Source organism: Triticum dicoccoides, chromosome 1A, assembly GCF_002162155.2.
Source record: "Triticum dicoccoides isolate Atlit2015 ecotype Zavitan chromosome 1A, WEW_v2.0, whole genome shotgun sequence".
Lineage (NCBI taxonomy): Eukaryota > Viridiplantae > Streptophyta > Magnoliopsida > Poales > Poaceae > Triticum > Triticum dicoccoides.
The window spans coordinates 166,620,721-166,638,941 of NC_041380.1; positions in this window are offsets into that span (position 1 = coordinate 166,620,721).

Sequence of the window (18,221 nt, forward strand, 5' to 3'; positions counted from 1 at the left end):
AGGATGATGCTTATTCTGCCGTAGAGTGGAAATTGCCAATGGACTGCCGTTTTCTTGTCTCCTCTTTTGTCGAATTTTCTGTGCTCATTTTCATTGTCTAAATTTCAACGGGAAGAAAGCATATCTTTTGGGACATCCTACTACAGTAAGTGATATGATATTGTGAGGGCGTTTTTTGTGCTTATTTTTATGTGGATATCCGCGGAGTGGTTTTGCTATCATGCCTCTAACTTTTATCATGCAAACTACGACAAATTTGAAGCGTTATGGTGTAATAAAAGCTGGCAATTTTCAAAATTTTACATATCAACCTGTGGCGCATTTTGAAAACTGATCACATTATGCACAAATACTCGAACAACTATGATGAAATAAACAAAGGGCGATATTGTAAATGATGATAGCGCTGCATAGCGTGATCAAATTTTTTTTCAGAAAAATATGTTCTTTATTTAAACAAAGTGCTCAGAAATTTCTCATGATATTATTTGCAAAATATAGTCCGGGGGTGCACCATCCCAAATCAAACTACCTTCTACAGAAAGACTCACCCTCGCCAGCTCGGGTGCAGCTCCATTGTCGAGCGATGAGCCCACGTGACCTTGAACTCTCAGAAACCCTTCAACATGTCCTTCATGTCTTCTATCAGAGGTCAGTAAACCGAGAGATTCTTCACAGGATTATTTAGCATTGTTACTACTCCACAGCAGTGAAGCTCAATGTGTACCTTTGCAATGTTCATCTCCTGAGCTAGCCGCAGCCTCGACTTACAGGCAACAATCTCCGCAGCCTCCGCTTATGCTATTGCCGGGTAATAGTAGCTTGCCCTCCATTGTGATCCCGCATCACCACCCTTCCACCATCCCTTATTTGCTGTTTAGAAATTGTTCCATCTGGATTTCGTTTTACCCAACCTGTATCAGGTGGTGTCCATAGCTTCCTCAGCTCTGGAGCCTTTGTTTTGTTGGGTCGAGCGATCTGCACCTCCTCCCATTCCTTTGCATATTCCAATACAGCCGTCCGCAGCCTCCGCTTATGCTATCGCCGGGTAACAGTAGCTTGCCCTCCATTGTGATCCCGCATCACCACCCTTCCACCATCCCTTGTTTGTTGTTTAGAAATTGTTCCATCTGGATTTTGTTTTACCCAACCTGTATCAGGTGGTGTCCATAGCTTCCTCAGCTCTGGAGCCTTTGTTTTGTTGGGTCGAGCGATCTGCACCTCCTCCCATTCCTTTGCATATTCCAATACAGCCGTCACAACCATCTAAGGTTCAGAAATCCTTTTCCCGTTATGCGCTTCATTTCTCTCTAGTCAGAGTTCATAAATTGCATTAAGCATCGGTACTCTTTCTTCTTCTCCTGCCTCCATAAGCCATGTAAGTAACCACCTCGCAGTGGCGCTCTGAGAGCAATCCAATGCCGGCGGGGTCGCCACCGGTGCTCCTGATGCCGAGCGCAGCATCCGCGAGTAACACACTGAGTGAGGGCATGGTCAAAAGCAATGATGCCTTGTTCTTCCCTGCCACATGCAGTACAATATACACCTAGCTTTATTCTTCCTCTATGCAGTTTGGAACCGATGGCCAGTCCATTCTTCGGCACGCACCAGAAGTGGACTTTCACCTTGTTTGGAACATATGAATCCCACATATTAAGCTAACCCATGTGGGTAGTTGCTGAAGAGGATGACTCCGGCCGTCCGGATTTATTTTATTTAGTGTCATCCTTAAGTGATAGCTAGACCTTACCGAATACTCACCAGATTTTGTGAAGCTCCAGGCCATGTAATCATCAATGCCCAGTCCACCTACTGCAATTTGCATGATGTCATTTGTATCATCAGTTGAGAACATCGCTTTGATTTTTGTTTTGCCCCATGTTAGCAACCTTGGTCACACCCTGAATGTATATCTCAGCCCAGTGGCTTGAGACTACCACGGTGTGAAATCCAATTATTGTTGGAAGTATGCCCTAGAGGCAATAATATTGTATTATTGTATTTCCATGTTCATAATTAAGAGTTTATATTCTATGCTATAACTGCTATGGTCCTCAAAAACTCACATGCACGTGTAGAACAATAAATGACAAGATAAGATTCCTAGTCTCGCCTCTAAGACTGGCTCAAGTGTTGTTGGTGATCACATTTTCTGGGTCTTAGGATATCGCTAAGTGTAACGATAATCCTAAAACAACATTGAGAGTACAACGTTAGAAGAGCATTCATATTGAATCGACCCAAACTTATTTGTTATACTTTGAGATGATATCGTCACAAGTCAATTGTTATAACACGGAGTGTTAACGTGTGGTTTTGCTCCTTAGATCATGAGAGTATCATATTCACATCTTACGGTTGGCTTTGGGGTTGCTCAAACTTCACTTGTAACACGGTGATCATAACAAAAACTTACAGGTTCATCAGAAAGTTTGACAAGGGACTTGATAGCTCGAGAGTGGGATTTGCTCTTCCGACGACGGAGAGATATTCTCAGGGCCATTTCGGTGTGACGGCATCCATCATCGGCTGGCCAAACACAGGTGACTACATCATGGGGATGCTGGAACATGTTAACGAGAAAGAAGAACAAAACCAGCAACGAGGAGTACTAAATACATAAGAAACCAAATACAATTGCTATATTTCCAAGTTGTTAAGCATGCTTGGTTTGGTTAACTATCTGATCTTCTATTAGGAGTATGTTACATTGTGCAATGTGGTGCTCAGTTAATGTTTGGTTCATTTTGTTGTGGTGTTTAGTTAACTGCTTGGTTCAATTATGCAATGCGATGTCCAATTTTTGTTGGTACAATTTTGTATTGTTATGCATATGAGGAATAAATCGAATTTGGCCGCACTTAGTACATGAGAAACATATATAATTGCTATATTTCCTAGTTCTTAATCAAGCTTGTTTCGATAAATGGATTTTCCATGTGGCTAGAATTATTCTAATGAATCTGCAATGTGTTTATTTTTCATCAACATATTTTTCTTAATAGCATGTCAACCCTCACTTAACCTGATCACTAACTACCTTATATGTGTTGCAGGGAAACAATGGGAAGCACTGAGGTTTACAAATCGAGTTTTGCACATGCATGGTCCTTTGTCTAATAGCACACTATTGTGCAATTGTAGGAACCCATTCTAATATTTAGGTTTTTAACAATTTGGTCATGCACATGTAGGTCCTACTGTCAGAGGTTTTGACCCATTGTCCGTCCCTTTTTGCATATGGGGGAATGAGTTGTCCATGAATATCAGTCAAGTCAAGAAACTCAGAAAGATTGTTAGGATAAAGAAATTAGTGACAAAAAACAACAAGATCTTTGTCTGCACAATGAAGAAGATATCAGTTCACTACAGGATGGTACTAACTATTATACCTTTTCTTGTTTATTCCTTTGCGCCATTTCAAATCTAGAGAAGATATTTATGCATATCCTTGTTTTTAGGCCTTTCCAAAGCAGTTCACTGATGATTACCTCTCAACCCACATGTATGGTCAGGAGGCGAGGAAGGTATTCATACAACACCCACGATTCAATATTGAAGTCTTCCTGAAGAGGACGAAGGATGGACGGTCAATCATCCACAGGCACTAGCCTAAAGTTGCAAATACCTTCAACATTAATGAAGGCTCAATATTCGCCTTCCGCTTCTGCAGTTTTCCAGATGCGGTTCATCTGTCTATGTACCGTATATGATGCTAATTTCGAAAGGTTATAAATGTTGCATGTGAAACTTGGTGCTTGTGCAGTTGTCTAATGGGGTAGCTAGCTATATGCTTATATGGTGTAACTGAGTGCTGAAGCTATATGATGTTATAATCCGATGTATTTCAATTATGAAATCCTAATTCCTTAATACAAAAATGAAATATATTGTGTGCTTAATATGAAATGTCAATTTGATTAATAAATGGGTTAGTAATAATAGGCCAATTAGCCTGCTAATTGAGTTTTTTCCTATTGCAAATGGTTATTGAGAAAACACCGTGGGTGATGACCTCACATAATGCACACATTTTATAGGAAGAAAACGTGTTGGATCAATGAACAATCACACATGACTTCCTCTTGAAAACTGTTTGCGTTAGGCCACCTTGCGCAAACGTTTACCACATAAAAAGTGTGTGTGATGGACAACCTATGCCACAGAGTTTCTTCTACGCACCGCGTGTGACACATTCAATAATGCAAACGATAAAATTGTTAATATCGTCTGCAATGGTAACACTATCACAAACAATTTAATGGGGAAAATTGTGTGTGATGTACGTGTGAATGGAAATGTTTTCCCTGGAATGATTGTGTGAGATGTACTTACGAAAGGAAACATACTTCTTGGATTGACTGTGTGGGATGTTGAAAGGATCGAGAAGAGGTGTTTAGAGGGGGGTGATTAGACACTAAGTGCCAAAAGTTGCAATTTTTAATATTCTTAAGTTTAAGTGGAGTTTAAGAACAAGTTTAACAAACACAATACATATCAAGCAAGCATGCAATGAGTATATGAGCAGCGGAAAGTAAAGCATGAAACTTGCAAGAATGTAAGAAGAAGGGTTTGGAGTATTCAAACACAATTGGAGACACGGAGGTTTTTGTCGTGGTTTCGATAGGTGGTGCTATCGTACATCCACATTGATGGAGACTTCAACCCACGGAGGGTAACGGTTGCGCGAGTCCATGGAGGGCTCCACCCACGAAAGGGTCCACGAAGAAGCAACCTTGTCTATTCCATCACGGCCGTCGCCCATGAAGGACTTGCCTCACTAGCGGTATATCTTCACAAAGTAGGCGATCTCCTTGCCCTTACAAACTCCTTGGTTCAACTCTACAATCTTGTTGGAGGCTCCCAAGTGACACCTAGCCAATCTAGGAGACACCACTCTCCAAGAGGTAACAAATGGTGTGTCGATGATAAACTCCTTGCTCTTGTACTTCAAATGATAGTCTCCCCAACACTCAAATCTCTCTCTCACAGGATTTGGATTTGATGGAAGGAAGATTTGAGTGGAAAGCAACTTGGGGAAGGCTAGAGATCAAGATTCATATGGTTGGAATGGAATATCTTGACCTCAACACAAGTTTAGGTGGTTCTCTCTCAGAAAATGTGTATTGGAAGTGCAGGTATGTTCTGATGGCTCTCTCCACGAATGAAGAGTGGGTGGAGGGGTATATATAGCGTCCACACAAAATCTAACCGTTACACTCAATTTACCAATCTCGGTGAGACCGAAGGGAAAAACTCGGTTGGACCGATTTAGTAAACCTAGTGACCGTTAGGGTTTTCGGTGGGACCGACTAGTTCAACTCGGTGGAACTGATGTGCTAGGGTTAGGGTAAAACCAAAACTCGGTTTGACCGATTACTCAAACTCGGTGGGACCGATTTGGGTAATAAGCGAAACAAAGAGTTGTCCAAGCAAACTCGGTGGAACCGAAAATATTGCAACAGGTAACAGAGAGTTTGCAAGCCCATCTCGGTGAGACCGAGATCCCATCGGTGAGATCGAACTGATTAGGGTTTCTGGCAGTGGCTATGTTAACTGAACTCGGTGGCTCCGGATAGAAAGAATCGGTGGGGCCGAGTTTGACTTTTGGTTTAGGTCATATGTGGATGTGGGAAGGTAGTTGAGGTTTTTGGAGCATATCACTAAGCACTTTGAGCAAGCAAGCCATTAAGCAACACCTCATCCCCTCTTGATAGTATTGGCTTTTCCTATAGACTCAATGTGATCTTGGATCACTAAAATAGAAAATGTAGAGTCTTAATCTTGAAGCTTGAGCCAATCCTTTGTCCTTAGCATCTTGAAGGGGTTCCACATCCTCTAGTCCATGCCACTCCATTGTTGAACTTATCTGAAGCATACTAGGTAAAAGTGTTAGTCCAACAAGAGATATGTTGACATTAATTACCAAAACATCCCAGGGAGCACTTGTGCTTTCAATCTCCCCCTTTTTGGTAATTGATGACAACATACATCAAAGCTTTAGATAAAGATATAGAGAATAGAAAGTAAAGCTTTGGAAAGACATGTAACATGCATAGGCTCCCCCTACATGTATGCAATCATGTGAATATTGAATATAGGAGCATGTGAATGTATAAACATGACAGAGTAAGCAATGTGTTACATGTATCTTGGCTATATGCATCAGAGCAAATGATGTGAATGTGAGAAATGTACCTTCATGCTCATGAGTCCTTCTTGCAAACAGTATGTACATCAGCAAGAACTTCTCATTCACATGACTGTGATGCATATACTTACCTTGTGGTCTTGAGTTGGCTTAGGATGGGATGAACCTGCGCAAACAAGGTTAAATAACACAGATACACCTACTGACCAGAGCAAACAAGAGAAACCACAAGAGAACCAAGACTGGGATGACATGTAGAGTGAGTACTAAGTACCACATTGGATATAGACATGCCCCCAAAGGTAAAGATATGCAAATAAAATCAGAGATTTTCTTCCATTAGATGTCTTGCTCCCCCTGAATCTGCATGGGATATTGGGAGAAGATAGGGAACAGAAAATCAGAGCAACAAAAAAGAAACAACAGATCTTGAGCTAAAGCAAGCAACCAAACATGTCTTTCCCCTCTTAAAGACATGTGACATCTCTCCTCTTGAACACCAAGCATCTAGGGTCTTTGATGATATTACTTTCTCCTAGTTGAGAAACTCTCTCCCCCTGAGTACTCTCTCTTTCTCCCCCTATAGGAAGGATTAAGCTTTGATGTGATCTCTCTCTCCCCCTTTGACATCAATTTCTAAGAAGGGCTCTTCTGGACATGTGATACAAATGGGTTGGTCCTTGAGTCACAAAGCAAAGCAGCATGTCTAATATGATGCTGGCAGAGGACAAGAATCATTGAGTGGAGCTGGAGCAAACAGAAATCAGGAATAAGTGGCAAGTTGGTTTTCCTGTGATGAAATCGGTGACTCCGACTTGTGTGCTTTGGTTGCACCGAAGGATTTCGGTTGGGCCGAAGAGAACAAACCAGTGTGACCGAGTTCATCAGAGTGAAACCACTTGTCACCTCAGCTCACTAGACAAGTAAGATCTCACAAGGATATGCAAGGAATTAACTGAAAGATTTGCAATGAATTGGATGCAGAAAATGCAGAACAAAAAAGGAAAGAAAAGAAACTAAAAGTTCTAGATGAAGTTTTTTTTGAAAGGGGAAACAAATATGCAAATGCAAAAGCACGGAGAAACACTAGAGAACTTCATCTAGAAATGGTCGGTGACAAAGTCACCTATGTTAGAGTATATTGACTTAGGAGTCAAGTGAGAGCACTTGATCATAGATCATACTCATTGTTTAAGCTCAAAATGGGGTTACCATTTTTCGTTTAAGCCTTTTGATGTATTCACATCTTGTCGAGTTGCTTTGACTCATGACTTGGAGTAAAGCTTCTCTAAGATGGAATAACATACCTTGGGTGGTGGTGTTGATCTTGTTCATGTAGTTGAACTTGTGTGGGTTGCTCAAGGTTGATGTAGTTCATCAAGGGTTGGGAGCACCACTTGGAGTTTGAGTTCATCTACCTACATGGGTTAGCTTTGCAAGGAAGAGCACTTGTGTATCCAAAATGACAATCATGAGACTCAACATGGAATTTGCCAAAGGATATGTTTGAATGGTTTCGTGCTTCCTTGTCTTCAACCACCATTGTGTAGAGACTTGGTGATGTAGAGATTGCTCAAGATGTGAGTGAGTTACAATCTCATATATTTAGATTCAACCAAGTACCTACACGGGTTAGATAACATGCAAGGTACAAATATATCCGAGACATATGAATAGCATCATAAGAGAAATATCGAGGATTAGTCATAGGCTCATGCCCCGCACGTATCAAATGGAGTTCCTACTCCAAGTTTGAAGCATCAATGATGTTCAATTCACCTCTCAACCTGCAAAACACTTTTTCATCAAGTGGTTAAGTGAATATATCCGCCAATTGCTTATCGGTGCGAACATGCTTAAGGTTAATGTCCCCTTTTGCAACATGATCTCGAATGAAATGATGACGAACTTCAATATGCTTAGTTCGAGAATGTTGCACGGGATTGTGAGCAATCTTAATAGCACTTTCATTGTCACATAGCAATGGAACATGTTTCACATATATCCCATAATCTTTAAGAGTTTGGGTCATCCAAAGTAATTGAGCGCAACATGAACCAGCGGCAATGTATTCTGCTTCGGTGGTGGATAAGGATACCGAGTTTTTTTGGAAGACCAAGACACAAGAGATCTACCAAGGAATTGACAAGTACCCGAAGTGGATTTTCTATCAACCTTGTCTCCGGCATAGTCCGAATCGGCGTAGCCATCAAGATCAAAAGAGGACCTCTTAGGATACCAAATGCCAAAATTTGGTGTATGGATTAGGTATCTCACTATCCTTTTCACAGCCTTAAGATGACATTCTTTAGGAGCAGCTTGATATCATGCACACATGCACACACTTAGCATAATATCGGGACGAGAGGCACATAGATATAACAATGAACCAATCATAGAGCTATAAACCTTTTGATCAACCGGTTCACCATCTTTGGTCAAATCAAGATGTCCACTAGTAGGCATGGGTGTAGTCATACCTTTGCATTCTTGCATATTGAACTTCTTGAATAAGTCATTGGTGTACTTCGTTTGAGAGACAAAGGTACCTTCCTTAGTTTGCTTGATTTGCAAACCGAGAAAGAATTTGAGTTCACTCATCATAGACATCTCAAACTTCTCTGATATTAGCTTTCCAAACTTCTCACTAAAATGAGGGTTAGTCGAACCAAATATGATATCATAAACATAAATTTGGCACACAAATAGTTCTCTATTAACCCTTTTAGTAAAAAGAGTAGAATCAATTTTACCAATTTCAAAGCCTTTTTCAATAAGGAACTTGGTCAAGCATTTATACCATGCTCTAGGAGCTTGTTTAAGACCATAAAGGGCTTTGTGAAGTTTGTAAACATGATTAGGTTTCTTAGTATTGACGAAGCCAGGAGGTTGCTTAACATAAACTTCCTCTTCGATTTTGCCATTTAGAAAAGCACTTTTAATGTCCATTTGGTACAAGGTGATATCATGGTGATTAGCATAAGCAAGTAAGATGCGAATGGACTCAAGTCTAGCAACGGGAGCATATGTCTCACCATAGTCCATACCTTCAACTTGTGTGTAGCCTTGGGTGACAAGACATGCTTTGTTGCGAACCACTTGTCCATCTTCATCTTGCTTGTTGCGAAACACCCATTTGGTACCAATGATGTTGTGGTTGTTGTCGGGCTTCTTGACCAATGTCCACACTTGATTTATCTCAAAATTGTGTAGCTCTTCATGCATAGCGTTTATCCAATCCGGATCCTCCAATGCTTCTTCAACCTTCATAGGTTCAATGCTAGAGATGAATGAGCAATGTTCACAAAAGTTAGCTAAACGAGTTTTAGAGCGAGTGATTCTCCTGGTTTGGATATCATTGTAGATTTGCTCGACGGGATGATCTTTGGCAATTCTTGCTCGAACTCGTGAAAGCTTTTGCTTGGGTCGGGGTGGAACATCCTCTTCATCTTGTTCTTCTTCTTGTCCTTCTTCATTGTTGACCTTGTCGTTCTTTTGTCGTGGTGGAGAAGGAGGTTGTTGATGTTCATATTGGTGCACTCCCTCGTTTTCTTCATCTTGGCGTGTCCCACTTGTGGATGCTTCCGTATCAACTCTTGGTTCACCTTGTCGTGAGGTAGAAGCTTCCACTTGGATGGACGAGGTACTCTCCTTCACTTCCATTGGACGAATCTTGCTAATGGACAAGTCTTGAATTGCTTCCGAAGGGTCTTTGTCTCCTACATCAATTGGCAGTTGCTCTACTTGCGAGCCGTTAGATTCATCAAACTTCACATCTACCGTCTCTTCAACCTTTCGGGTGAAATTGTTGTAGACAAGGTAAGTGTGAGAGTTTGAGCCATAACCAAGTAGGAAACCTTCATGAGATTTAGGAGCAAATTTAGAACGATGATGCTTATCAAGAATGTAGCACTTTGAGCTGAATACTCGAAAGTATCCAACTTGGGGTTTGTTATCGGTGAGGAGCTCGTATGCCGTCTTGCCGAGTAGCTTGTGAAGATACAAGCGATTTGTTGCATGACAAGCTGTCTCAACCGCTTCCGCCCAAAAGTGCTTTGGCATTTTGTACTCATCAAGCATCATTCTTGCCATCTCGATAAGAGTCTGGTTCTTCCTTTCAACAACTCCATTTTGTTGAGGTGTGTACGTAGCCGAGAACTCGTGTGAAATCCCTTCTTCATCAAGAAAGGTGTCCACATTTGCGTTCTTGAACTCCGTTCCGTTGTCACTCCGAACCTTCTTGATCTTCACGGCAAACTGATTTTGGGCCTTCCTAGCGAAGTTTTTGAAGATCTTTTAGACCTGCGATTTTTCATCAAGAAAGAACACCCACGTAAATCTTGAAAAATCATCAACTATGACTAGACCAAATGAGTTACCACCAAGACTCTTGTAGGCATTTGGACCAAAGAGATCCATGTGAAGTAGCTCGAGTGGTCTTCTTGTGGTCATGATGTTCTTCGCGCGGTGACTTCCTCCAACTTGTTTCACTGCTTGACAAGCACTACAAAGTCTATCCTTGTCAAATATGACATCTTTTATTCCAAGGATATGATCACCTTTAATAAGCTTATCAAGATTTCGCATACCAACATGACCTAGTCTTCTATGCCACAACCAGCCTTTAGAAGATTTGGCAATTAAGCAAGTTTTAGGTTGAGCCTTTTTAGTGAAATCAACAATGTAAAGATCTCCTCTACGTATACCGGTAAAGACCATTTTATGATTATCTCTACGAAACACTTGGCAGTCTACTTCAGTAAATAGGACATTGAAACCGAAATCAGCAAGTCTAGATACTGAAAGTAAGTTGTAGCCAAGAGATTCAATGAGCATGAAATTTTGTATGGACCTATCATGTGAGATGGCCACCTTACCAAGGCCAACCACCTTACCCTTTGAATTATCACCAAAAGTGACATACTTTTGAGGGCCGTCATTTTTAGCAAGCTCACGAAACATGTGTTTATCTCCGGTCATATGATCAATACATCCACTATCAAGGACCCATTCCTTTCCTCCAGCCATGTAGCCGCGAAGATTTGCCATAAGACCAAAGTGTCTCATCGCATCATCGAGATCATAGTCACTATCATCATCATCGTCATCATCATCATCATCCTCATCCGAGTATTCATGTTCAACATCATCTTGTGATTGATCAATTCCTAGAGAGGGAAATTAATTAGATAAATGATCATTTCTATAGTTATCTTTATGAATTATAATAGCTCTGGAAATGATATTGCTAATGATTCCAACATCTCCTTTGGCACTCGTAAGGTCAGTAAGCTCAAATAAGCAGTCACCAAATTTGGGATCATTGGAACTCATCTTAATCAAAGCAATAGACTTATGGAGGATTTCATCTAGATCTTTCAAGGAGTAATTAGGAAAGAGTTCCTCAAGGAATTTCCATATGGTGTAGGCACACTTAAGAGTCGGCAAACATCCAATCAAGTTTCTAGGCAAGCCTCTAGTGATAAGATTAACAGTTCTAAGATTGTGAATCATGTCAATATCTTCATCTAGGGTAGGGTGCAAAGGATCAACATGAGGTGCACAAGGGTTAGTAATGTACTTGTTCAAATGATATTCATTGAAAATCTCAAGCATTTCATTTTTCCACTCATGAAAATACTCTCCATCAAGAATAGGCACTCTATGTCTAAGACTCCCCAAAGTAGACACATCCATCTTCCTCCAATGGTGTTTAAACCAAGGCAATGGAGACCAATGCTCTGATACCAATTGAAAGGATCGAGAAGAGGTGTCTAGAGGGGGGGTGATTAGACACTAAGTGCCAAAAGTTGCAGTTTTTAATATTCTTAAGTTTAAGTGGAGTTTAAGAACAAGTTTAACAAACACAATACATATCAAGCAAGCATGCAATGAGTATATGAGCAGCGGAAAGTAAAGCATGCAACTTGCAAGAATGTAAGAAGAAGGGTTTGGAGTATTCAAACGCAATTGGAGACACGGAGGTTTTTGTCGTGGTTCCGATAGGTGGTGCTATCGTACATCCACGTTGATGGAGACTTCAACGCACGGAGGGTAACAGTTGCGCGAGTCCACGGAGGGATCCACCCACGAAAGGGTCCACGAAGAAGCAACCTTGTCTATTCCATCAAGGCCGTCGCCCACGAAGGACTTGCCTCACTAGCGGTAGATCTTCACGAAGTAGGCGATCTCCTTGCCCTTACAAACTCCTTGGTTCAACTCCACAATCTTGTTGGAGGCTCCCAAGTGACACCTAGCCAATCTAGGAGACACCACTCTCCAAGAGGTAACAAATGGTGTGTTGATGATGAACTCCTTGCTCTTGTGCTTCAAATGATAGTCTCCCCAACACTCAACTCTTTCTCACAGGATTTGGATTTGATGGAAAGAAGATTTGAGTGGAAAGCAACTTGGGGAAGGCTAGAGATCAAGATTCATATGGTTGGAATGGAATATCTTGACCTCAACACAAGTGTAGGTGGTTCTCTCTCAGAAAGTGTGTATTGGAAGTGTAGGTATGTTCTGATGGCTCTCTCCACGAATGAAGAGTGGGTGGAGGGGTATATATAGCCTCCACACAAAATCTAACCGTTACACTCAATTTACCAATCTCGGTGAGACCGAAGAGAAAAACTCGGTCGGACCGATTTAGTAAACCTAGTGACCGTTAGGGTTTTCGGTGGGACCGACTAGTTCAACTCGGTGGAACCGGTGTGCTAGGGTTAGGGTAAAACCAAAACTCGGTTTGACCGATTACTCAAACTCGATGGGACCGATTTGGGTAATAAGCGAAACAGAGAGTTGGCCAAGCAAACTCAATGGGGCCGATTGCATATCTCGGTGGGACCGAAAATATTGCAACAGGTAACACAGAGTTTGCAAGCCCATCTCGGTGAGACCGAGATCCCATCGGTGAGACCGAACTGATTAGGGTTCCTGGCAGTGGCTATGTTAACTGAACTCGGTGGCTCCGGATAGAAAGAATCGGTGGGGCTAAGTTTGACTTTTGGTTTAGGTCATATGTGGATGTGGGAAGGTAGTTGAGGTTTTTGGAGCATATCACTAAGCACTTTGAGCAAGCAAGCCATTAAGCAACACCTCATCCCCTCTTGATAGTATTGGCTTTTCCTATAGACTCAATGTGATCTTGGATCACTAAAATAGAAAATGTAGAGTCTTGATCTTGAAGCTTGAGCTAATCCTTTGTCCTTAGCATCTTGAAGGGGTTCCACATCCTCTAGTCCATGCCACTCCATTGTTGAACTTATCTGAAGCATACTAGGTAAAAGTGTTAGTCCAACAAGAGATATGTTGACATTAATTACCAAAACCACCCAGGGAGCACTTGTGCTTTCAGATGTACATACGAACAAAAAATATTCCTTGGATTGACTATGTGGAATGTACATACGAACAGAGACGTTTGTCTAGGACTGACTGTGTGGGATGTACTTATGACAGGAACCGATTGGGCCTGTATAATTGTATTTGATCGCTCGCGTGTCGCACACGATCTCATTTTGCCAAGCATGTGTGACCAGAGGGCCCTATCCCCAACGGTTTCTAGGTCATGTGGGAAGGACCCCATATCGCCCACACTCACTAGGAGATGGTTCAAAATATCATCGCGGAAAGGGGTTAAAAACCGTTTGTATCGCAGCTTGTTGTACCACTGTACTCTTCATATCAATTACTTAAAGCTTTGATGTATGTTGTCATCAATTACCAAAAAGGGGGAGATTGAAAGCACAAGTGCTTCGTGGGTGATTTGGTAATTAATGTCAACATATATTTTGTTGGACTAATAGTTTTATCCAGTACATTTCAGATAAGTTCAACAATGGAGTGGCAAGGACAAGAGGATGTGGAACCCTGCAAAATGCTAAAGACAAGGATTGGCAAAAGCTCAAGAATTTTCATTTCTATTTAAGTGATCCAAGACCACATTGACTCCATAGGAAAGCCAATACTATTAAAAGGGGATGAAGTGTTGCTTAATGGTCTACTTGCTCAAGTGCTTAGTGATATTGCTCCAAAACCTTCAGCCACTTTCTCCATCCAAATATGTCCAAACCCTAATTACAAACTCGGCCCCACCGATACTTTCTACCCGGAGCCACCGAGTTCATTCGATATAGCCATTGCGAGAAACCCTAACGGTTCGGTCACACTGATATGGATCTCGGTCCCACCGAGATGGCCTTGCTAGCGCTCTGTGACTTGTTGCATTCACTTAGGTCTCATCGAGTTTATGTAATCGTTCTCACCGAGTTGGCTTGTCAGATTCTCTGTTTCTTATTGCTTCACTTCGGTCTCACCAAGTTGCTGCAACCAACGCCACAGAGTTGAAGTTTGCCCTAAACCCTAGCACATCGGCCCCATCGAGTTGTTCCAGTCGGTCCCATCGAGATTCCTAACGTTCATATTTTTGAATAGATCGGTTCCACGAGTTCCCTAATCGGTGTCACCGAGATGAGTCAAAACTGTGTAACGGTTGGATTTTGTGTGGAGGCTATATATACCCCTCCACCCCTTATTCCTCATTAAGGAGAGCCATCAGAATGTGCCTACACTTCCACCATTCATTTTCTGAGAGAGAACCACCTACTCATGTGTTGAGATTAAGAGATTCCATTCCAACCATTTGAACCTTGATTTCTAGCCTTCCCCAAGTTGCTTTCCACTCAAATCCCTCTTCCACGATAGCCAAATCTGTGTGAGAGAGTTGAGTGTTGGGGAGACTATCATTTGAAGCACAAGAGCAAGGAGTTCATCATCAAAACACCGTCTATTACCTTTTGGAGAGTGGTGTCTCCTAGATTGGTTAGGTGTTGCTTGGGAGCCTCCTCGTGATGTGGAGTTGAACCAAGAAGTTTGTAAGGGCAAGGAGATCGCCTACTTCATGAAGATCTACCTGAGTGAGGCAAGTACTTCATGGATGATGGCCATGGTGGGATGGACAAGGATGCTTCTTCGTGGACCCTTCGTGGGTGGAGCCCTCCGTGGACACGCACAACTATTACCCTTCGTGGGTTGAAGTCTCCATCAACGTGGACGTACGATAGCACCACCTATCGGAACCACGCCAAAAATTCTCCGCGTCTCCATTGTGTTTGCACACTCCAATCCCATCCCTTTACATTCTTGCAAATTGCATGATTTACTCTTTCCGCTGCCTATACTCTTATCATGCTTGCTTAAGATGTATTGTGTGTGCTTTAACATGTGCTAAACTCAACCTTAACTTGAAGAAATTAAAAACTACCACTTTTGCTTATTAAGGGTCTAATCACCCCCTCTAGACTCCTCTTCTCGATCCTTTCACCCTCCTTGGTGCGCCAGCCAAGGGAGGAGAGGAGGAATCCTCCCCCACTCCAATTTGTCCTCCCCTATAGGAAAGGGGGGCCCATCTCCACTTCAGACCTTATGGCCCAAGTTGCCTTCCACCTCTTTGCCTTTTAAGGCCCATTGATATTAAATTAAATATAAAACTCCTAACAATTACTAAAGCCTTTTATTATTAATTTAACACCATCGAAAACATTTTCAACCTATATATCATATATCAAGAATACCTAGTATTGTCCGATAAACTTCGAAACCCTTCCGACGACCCCGAAATGCTCTCGGTTCCTCTTGAAACTATTCCAAATATTAACGAAAAAATTCCACAAATAAATCTTTGATACTCTCTTCCTACTAACACTCAACATATCGTGATTACCTTAAACTTGTGACCCCGTAGGTTTGGTAAAAGATAGACATCAACGAAACTCCTTCATTCAATGACCGATAGCGGAACCATGGACGTCCATATCGATCCCTATGATTATATGAATGATATTCAAGTGAACATATGGTCATCATGTGATGTTCCTTGTGCTTCATGATACTTTACAAAACCCAGGATGCATCAGTATCCTCCTAAGTCATACACATATGCTCACTATACCGTCATCCACGTTACCGGTTTTGCTCTTCTTTCTCATTGAAGTGTTCCGGCATCCCCGTGACGTAGTCACCTGTGTCTTCCCAGACGATGGTGGATGTCGTCACACCGAGAGGGGCCTCAGAATATCTCTCCATCGTAAGAGGACCAAATCCCACTCTTGAGCTATCTAGTCCCTTGTCAAACTTCCCAATGAACCCGTAGTTGTCATTATGATCATCGTCATAAAAATGATGTTTGAGGAACCCCAAAGTCCACCGTACGGTAGGAAGTGACTACAATACTCTCATGGTCCAAGGAACTAAAAAATACATGTTAACACTCGGTGTTATTGCAATTGGTTTCAGACGATATTATCTCAAAGTATAACAAACAAGTATTGGGTCGACTCAATATGATCATTCTTGTAACATCATACTCTCAATGTTAGTTTAGGACTATTGGTACACTTAGCGATATTCTAAGATCTAGAAAATATGATCACCAACAACACTTGATCTAGTCTTAGAGGCAAGACTAGGAACCTACTCTTTTACCATTTATCATTCCACATATTCATATTAGTTTTCCACTGAATCGCATACTCAAGGATTATAGCGGTTATAGCAGGAAATATAAACTCTTAATTATGAACATGGAAATATAATAATACAATATTATTGCCTCTAGGGCTTATTTACAATAGAGTTTATCTATGAGATGGTTATATGTTGTAATGTTAGGTGGCCCGCGTGTCACGACATGATGGCTGGAGCCACAGGATTGCCACTTTAATGTAATATAGATGTAGAGATAGCCTACAGGTTACAGGAGGACCCGGAGCTTCACCAGGCGCAGGGAGGAGGTGCTTAAAATTTTGTGCCATGATAGTGTATTCTGAAATTGGTGCCACGACACCGTTTTTTGAAATTGCCGCCATGGCAACGTTCTTGGAACGGCTGGGATGACAACATTTTTCTACCACCACGTCAACGTTTCAACTAAAGATTCAAGAAGACCTTGAAGACTTCTTGGCGCCCATGGCTATACCATATCATGCTATTATGAATTGCCTGAGATGTTTATCATTTTGTTGTTCGCGCCCTTTGATTGCGCAGTAATCAATTATTAGGGTGATCTATCACTGAAAATATCAAGTTAAAAGGTGCTCTTCCCAATGTTGCAACCGTCTATAACACGTAGCTTTCTAGTGTGTGTCATGTCCACATGAGTACAAACAGATTGTGAGGTGTAAGGCGGGCAAGGTAAGACCGAGCATGCAGATAACACTCGGTTATCTTGAAGTTCTGGCGGAATCATTCTGAGCTCAAAGCATGAAGCATTGAAAGATGAACAAGAGTCATATGGATATATGATCGACAAAAGATTGCCTACCGATCAAAGTTCATGTCATCGGTGAAGTCTACATCAATGGCTATGAATTAGATCAGGGTCTTTAATCACTCACTTTAAATTATGAGAGATATTGATTTGAGTGAGAGTGCACTTTATATTAAAAATATAAACACTAGTCCAAATTAAGTTATGAACAAATTTCTAAGTGAATCTTGTGTTTATCGTTGTAGATCAATGGCTCGCAATATGTTAAACTTAGCCCCTATGTAGAGAAAGAAAAGTTGGATGCAGATGATAGAAACTATGCAGATTGGATCTGGAACCTGAGATTTGTTCTCAGAAGTGCTAAGAAGGAGTATGTGTTGGATCATCCCCTGGGTGATCCTCCTACAAAGATTGCACCACAAGAAGTTGTAGATGCTTTCACTACTTCATGGATCTTGAACTATAGGAACATTTCAAACTATCAAGTACTCAATTTATTATTGGGTCACTAGATGCTCTGTACAAGAAACAGACAAGGACCAAACGTTTTGAATAACTAAGGCCTTGGTTGAGTGCAACATGGCAAAAGGCTCCTCAATGAGTCAACATATAATGAAGCTGGCTGGCCATGTTGATAGACTTGCTGCTCTGGAATTTGCGATTCCTCGAACACTCGGTACAAATATTTTGCTGCTTGCTTCACTCCCCCACCTTATGATGGTTTAATCATGAATTATAGCATGAATGGGATCAGAAAAAGTGCAAATGAGTTGTTTTCTATGCTCAAGACTGCGGAGGCTG